Source organism: Halichoerus grypus, chromosome 5, assembly GCF_964656455.1.
Source record: "Halichoerus grypus chromosome 5, mHalGry1.hap1.1, whole genome shotgun sequence".
Classification (NCBI taxonomy): Eukaryota; Metazoa; Chordata; class Mammalia; order Carnivora; family Phocidae; genus Halichoerus; species Halichoerus grypus.
In genome coordinates this window covers 48196478-48203546 of record NC_135716.1, presented here as the reverse complement: position 1 = coordinate 48203546, position 7069 = coordinate 48196478, and the positions used below count along the sequence as shown (strand labels likewise).

General features: G+C 40.8%; 1 long non-coding RNA gene across 1 annotated transcript; it reads left to right on the top strand.

Moving 5' to 3' along the window:
- Positions 1-4247: 4247 nt before the first annotated feature.
- LOC118528214 (uncharacterized) lies at positions 4248-6652 on the top strand. Its single transcript, XR_004913517.2, has 3 exons — positions 4248-4419; positions 5600-5721; positions 6419-6652. It is a non-coding gene; the product is annotated as an uncharacterized LOC118528214 (long non-coding RNA).
- The last annotated feature ends 417 nt before the right edge of the window (positions 6653-7069 follow it).

Here is a 7069-nt window from a genome sequence, read left to right as displayed (position 1 = left end):
CGGCAGTTTTCAAGGCTTCGGTTAATCTCACGCTGCCTATAGCATCCTGTGGAATGTCTACATGAATTGGGAGGGAGAAGACTATTTCTAAGGGATAGTTTTAAAATACAAATTGATGTCATTGGATCAAAGATATCTTCATTAAAATGATTCTCCTACTAGTGAATTCCCAAAGAATACACTCTTTTTTTGACTGAGGTTATCGATGACAGGCGAAAGAAGCTGTCCACATTTAATGTATACATCTTGATGAGTTAGAGCATAAGTATACACCTGTGAAACCACCATCATAAGCACTACCATAAACATAACCATCATCTCTAGGAGTTTCCTTTCCCCCTCTCTTTTCTCATAAAACAATTTCTGTCTTAGATTGTAACTTTTGGAGACCAAGAGGTCCGGACATGGGGATCAGAGTGCTGTGAGGTGGAATGTGGGGACTGGGTTGGGGAAAGGAGAGACTATTGAAAAGAGGGTGCTGGTGGCCCTTTCTGCCACGGGTCCTTGAGTGAGTGGCAGTAATGGAGACTATGTTGGCATTGTCTGGAACACATTCTACATAAGCCTCTTGCAGGCTTGACAACCACAGGGACCACACTCTGAGGACTCACAAGTAAGACTGCTAACCTAAGTGGTCATACCACTAAGGATGGGAAGCAGAATCATAGAAGGAGAGTGTTTGAGGAAGGCACAAATCCTGCATTTTCTGCCAACATATAGCTTTAGACAGGGTGGGAATTTCAGGGAAAGTGCCTCACCTTCAAGGAAAAAAAAAAAAGGGCAAAGTAGCTGCAGGGGGCGCCTGGGTGGCTCAGTCATTGAGCGTCTGCCTTCGGCTCAGGTCATGATCCCAGGGTCCTGGGATCGAGCCCCACATAGGGCTCCCTGCTCAGCGGGAAGCCTGCTTCTCCCTCTCCCACTCCCCCTGCTTGTGTTCCCTCTCTCGCTGTATCTCTCTCTGTCAAATATATAAAATCTTTAAAAAAAAAAAAAAAAGTAGCTGCAGGACCATCCCTCACAGCTGACAACACTCTGATTGTGATAAGCCAGGCTGGAGAGGCCCTGGAAACCAAAGCTCACGCCACCTGGGAACACCATCATTTCCTTCAGCTCCTTCTCATTTATCTTTCTCAATGAAGAGTTTCTTTTTCAAATGCTGAAAATGGACTTCCAGTCTAAATGGTGGACTGAGTAGTGGGGGGAGGGAATCACTCTTCTGAAAACATGAAAATTCTGGATACCATATAAGAATGGAGTGTTTAGAATGCACGACTGAGTGCAAAAGGTGTGAAACACTTCTCAGGCACATTTTAACCAAAGCCAAAAGTGGCTGCCGGAGCAGTGAGCAGAAGCAAAGCTAGAGAGGCCATTGGGTCTTTGAGCTAAACTAAAGCCTCAGGTTGGATGTGAGCTTTGAGCCTCTGAGAGATGATAGTCCCCTCAGTGTGGGGGGGATGGGCTGCTCGACTGAGGGATTTTTCCTGTGCAAATCCAGGAGCCACGCAAGGCCACCCAGTCCCAAGAGCTAAGACTAGAAACTGACCCACCCACATTTTTGGGCTCAGGGACACGGTGTGAAAGGGCATTGGGTGGAAGAAGACTTACTCCAAAGGAATCAGACATCAAGCCTCTACCCTTCCAGAGTGTGGGATCAGAGGTGGCATACACTTGCACAGGCAAATAGGAACCTATCCCTTAAGGACACTTTGACAGCCCAGTACACCGGTAGGACATCTAAAATGCCTATGTAATGTGTATGTCTCTAATCCATTTAGCTTTGAAGAATATATGAAGACTTTATGAAAGTAAAAAAAAAAAATGTTGACTTTATAAACTGTGCCTTTTCCTTAATAAAAGTTTTCAACCTCCAGCTTGGGTTTGAATGCGTATCACTCCAGAGAGCCAAAATACTAACATATGAATATCTTATGGCGCCATCTAGTGTCTAAGGGCTATATATCCAATCTGCTCTACTAAGAATGAGCATCTAAGTGATGAGTCACTGAATTCTACTCCTGAAACCAATATTGCACTCTATGTTAACTAACTAGAATTTAAGTTAAAAAAATTTTAAAAAACAATAAGCATCTCTATCATAGGTATCTAGAGATTTCATGAACCGTTGTTTGGAAAGGCCATGAATACCTGCAATGTTAGGTTAGCTGTTCTTTATCTCTGTTAAAATCACATTCTGTGCATATTACCTGTGGATTCCATGTGTTCTTGCTCCCCACATGTCCATGCCCATTTCCACTGTCTGGACATGTCGGAATCCATTCGCATTCATGTCTGTGGCTGCCATGCTCCATACGGTACCTGGAATAAACTAGGAGCTAAGTCAATCTGGATGGATGAGAGTAGAAATATCAACAATTTGGTAGAATTACAGTGCCATTTAAAAGGCAGAATTCTGATGCCCGAAGCAATTGCCTACAAGAAAAAGGTATATCTTTACAAAGAACAGCAATTGTCTCTTGTGGTAAAACTTTTTACAATAATTTCTTCTGTAAATCACTTAATTGAGGCTTTCAGCATTTTGAGCTTGATAGCCTGATCGTGTTGTCAGGATCCTTCCTTATTCACAGAAAATGCCTCACATTTGTATGGCACTCTAGAGGGACGAACTGAGGTCAGTGAGAGCATTTGCCTAATCAGAAGCACATGATCTGCATACTTAGGAATGGCATGCCCAGTTTCAGTGAAGAATAAACCCATTCTGTTTGTTTGCCTGTTTTTGCTTATTTGTTTTTCAGGGGTAGGAATTGGTTTCCTGATTGTAAATTGAGCTGTCTCAGATATTTCAACAAAATAGAGTAAAAAATTGGTATTTTCATCTCTTGGGAGAAGTTGCCAGCTACTGGTAATAAGGGTTTTTATATTTTCCATTTCTTTCATAAGCAAGTGCCTGTTAGAGATCGATAACTTCCCCAAATTGAGTAAAGCCACTTGACTGAAGCTTCCCTGAAAGCATAAACAAACTGTCAGACCCACAAAACTTAGTGAGAACAGTGACAAACACGTCAGAGTAACAATAAGGCCAGTTCCTTTCAGCTCACAGAAATGTGGGAGCAAATGAACAGGCTAATCCCGCTGCTGCCTCAAAGTGAAGGTCATAAACCATCCCTGCTAATGTTCCTCCAGGCCTGAGTTTAGACAGGCCTCCACCTTGACTAGGAAGGGCCTCCTATAGCCCTCTCCAGGCTCTGAGGTGGGCTGCAAAGGGCAGGACACGGCATTACCAAGAACACTTCTTGAGAATAAACTATTTTGTACTATTTGTCAATAAATTATAGGACAAGCTGTTACGGGTCCGGGTTTGTTTGTCTTACTCCTGGTAGGCTAGAGGGGGCAGAGTTTGAATTTTAAAAGCTTGTCAAAATATCACATTATCCTTGCATACATGTCTTAGTTCTGTTCTCTACCCTCTAATTCATCTTTGGGATCATTTGCAAGTGGAAAGTAAAGGAATTCAAATTAAATCAAGATATCATTTTTCATTTATTTGAGTAGGATTCTTTTTCAATTACCAATACCCAATATTTTGGGAAGGGTGTAAGAGGTATAAATTTATACAAACTTTCTAGAGAGAAAAAAGTGCATGCCCTTTGACCCAGCAATTCCATTCTGGGGATTTATCCCAAGAACAAATGTGGAAAGAAGAAAACTACCAGAATTTTTATTATACTACTTATTTACAATAGAAAAACCTTGGAAACAACCTGAATCCTCAAAAGTAGGATAATGGTTAACTAAGTTACGATATAGCCACATGATAAAGCACCATGTAATCATTTAAAAAGTATATGGAAGATTATTTAAAGAGATAGAAAAATTTCACAATATAAAAATGGAAGGGGAAAAAACATACTACCAAACAGTGTATACATATTTATAAAATATGATAATGTAAGCAGTAGATATATCTCTAGGTGTTGGTATGGGTAATTTTATTTTCTTTCTGGGGTTTAAAGATTTGTCCAATGAGCATGATTGCCTACTATAATCTGAAAAATAAACAATAAGTTATATATAAAAAATGCCAAAGAAGAAGAGTCATGTGTTGGATAGAGTCACAAGCCTTAGGGAAGAAACAAAAATATCCATTGTTCTTCCAAAATAATCATGACTCTGTAATTGCAACTCAGCAACCGTCACAGGGGCCAGCCAAGTGTCATTGCTGTCCATAATTTATGTGATGAGATTACAAGAATATACGTCAGATTTTCTTTTCATAACTTATACTAGTATGGTCCTATAGCAGGACTATACTAAGGCATGCACACGTATAAGATCTATGCTAAGACAAGAATGGGGCTCACACCAGTGTGGCAAGACCTCACAACTGGAGGGGTTGGAAGAAGTTGCAGCGTGCACGGTGTGTCTCAGTGACCCGAAAGCTACAGCATGACCACAACACGGGTAGGAAGTGCAAGCAGGGAAGGGGGAGGAGATCGGAAAGATGATTTGAAATGTCTTGGAAGACTAGAAAGATGGTGTGCAAGGACTTGAGAGTCTGGATATGTTCAATAGGTTATTGGCAGGACGTTTTCCCACGCATTTTAAGCACACTGATGTCACAGTTAAGATCTGTGTTTTAGAAATGTGTGTGTGTGTGGGTGTGTGTGTGGGGGTGTGTGTGTAATATGGAAGATGCATTGAAAGCAAAGAAACCAGGGGCGCCTGGGTGGCTAAGTCGTTAAGCATCTGCCTTCGGCTCAGGTCATGATCTCAGGGTCCTGGGATCGAGCCCCACGTTGGGCTCCCTGCTCAGCAGGAAGCCTGCTTCTCCCTCTCCCACTCCCCCTGCTTGTGTTCCCTCTCTTGCTGTGCCTCTCTCTGTCAAATAAATAAATAAAATCTTTAAAAAAAAAAAAGAAAGAAAGAAAGCAAAGAAACCAGAGGCAAAGCTACCAGTATGAAAGCTACTGCAGTAGGAATTTAGAAAAATAAATGAAAATCCCTCGAAGAGTGCTAGGACAACAGAAATGGGAAGAAGGAAACGTATTAGAGAGGCGTTGTGGAGGAAGAAGGAACAGGGCTTGATGGTCAAGTGGAAGCAGAAAGTGACTGAGGAGACGCTTAGAAGGCGGCTACTCAGGCTGTGATGAAGCAGTTAGCGCAAACCTTGGATGTTTTTATCATTACTGTCTATCTGAATAGACAACTTTCCCTAATCTGTTCCCCTTTAACAAGTGGTAATGTGCCACTCCACTCCTAGTTGATCACAGCTACAAAGAGCCCCTTCCAACCTTAGAGGACATGGCACTTGTTACAATGTGTTATTGTATCTATTACGTACTGTATGTGTTACCATACATGGACTATGTAGTCCAGCTACCTCTGCATTAAGCACAAGGTTAGACTAGCAGTTGTATGGATAATTTAAAACAGGATCTTTTTAAAATACAGTTTCAGAATATATGTACGTTTATAAAGAAGCGAATTTTGACCTAGCCAAAAAAAAAAAAAAAAAAGAATTCCTTATATTTATATTTATAGTTTGTTGTTGTTGTTGCTACTGCTGTTGTTTTTCTGTTAAGTGGCGTGTGAAGCTGACGTTCTCGGCTCTTCCCTGAGCCTCACGTCATCTCTCATTCAGGTGCAGACCCTGGATGGGCCAGACAGAAGGGAGCTGCTGGAGGGGGCTGCGGGGTAGTCATCATCCAGTAGATAAGCCACACGTTACCAGGAGTCATAGGTCGGAGTCACACTCTAAGCAAAGTGTGTATTTTCTGGTCATTGACTTCTACACGCCACATCTCCCTTCTCATGTTCCTCTTGTATGTTTAAGATGGAAATGTTCATTGGCTGAAACAAATTTCAGAACTGGCATAGCTTTCAGAGCACAGACTGGTGGTGGCCAGAGGTAGCAGCTAGGGGTATGTGACATGGGTGAAGGTGGTCAGAAGGTACAAACCTTCAGTTACAAAATAAATAAGTCCTGGACATGGTGACCATAGTTAATCGTACTGTAATGCATATCTGAAAGTTGCTAAGAGAGTAGATCTTAAAAGTTCTCATCATAAGAAAAAAATTTACAACTGTGTGATGATGGCCATTAACTAGACTTACTGTGGTGATCATTTCTCAATATATACACATACTGACTCATTAGGTTGTACACCTGAAACTATTATGATGTTATTTGTTAATTATATCTCAAAAAAAAAAAGAACCAGCATATTTTTTAAAAGTATAATATTTATCATTACTTGGAAATGTTACTACAATCCAATGAAGACTTAAAATAGAACTGGTAAGCATACAGTTAGTTATATTATTCTTAAAGATTTAAAGTTGGTTTTAGCAAAACAAAACTTTTTAAGATAAAGTCTTAAAATAATAGTGCTTTGTATATGGAGGAGGCTAAAAAAAAAAAAGATACTGATTGACTAACAAGGTGATATTCTGCTCCCAGAACTACTGAAGGAAACTTGGGCTTCTGCCTTCACCTCTCTCATTATCTTTATAACATCTACAAGTTGCAGATGCCTGGGTGGCTCAGTTGGTTAAGCGACTGCCTTCAGCTCAGGTCATGAACCTCGAGTCCTGGGATCGAGTCCCACATCGGGCTCCCTGCTGAGCAGGGAGTCTGCTTCTCCCTCTGACCCTCTTCCCTCTCGTGCTCTCTATCTCTCATTCTCTCTCTCTCTCAAATAAATAAATAAAATCTTTAAAAAAAAAAATCTACAAGTTGGTCCCTTCTCTTATCAACTAGAGGTGGTCTTCCCCATTTTTAAGAAAGCAATCAGTTTCCTAAGTAGAAAACTATTAGCTTATTAGATGTTACAAAGAAAATAATGCCATTTTCCATTTTCTTTTCTTGATAAATGTTAATAAAGTTGTGTTCATCAGTTTCCCCCTTCTTCAAAGTCTTGAATGGGTAGAAATTTTGAGGACTCAGTCAAGAACTGAGTCCATTTTTCTTTCTTTTTCCATCCAGCAGACACAAAATATTCTTTAAAGACTTTAAGGAAAGCCTTATTTTCAGAATCACCCCTTTGGACATAGAAAAACCGTTGCTCTGTCATACTGTCTTCCATGGAAAACAGTTCCCACGGGGGCAACC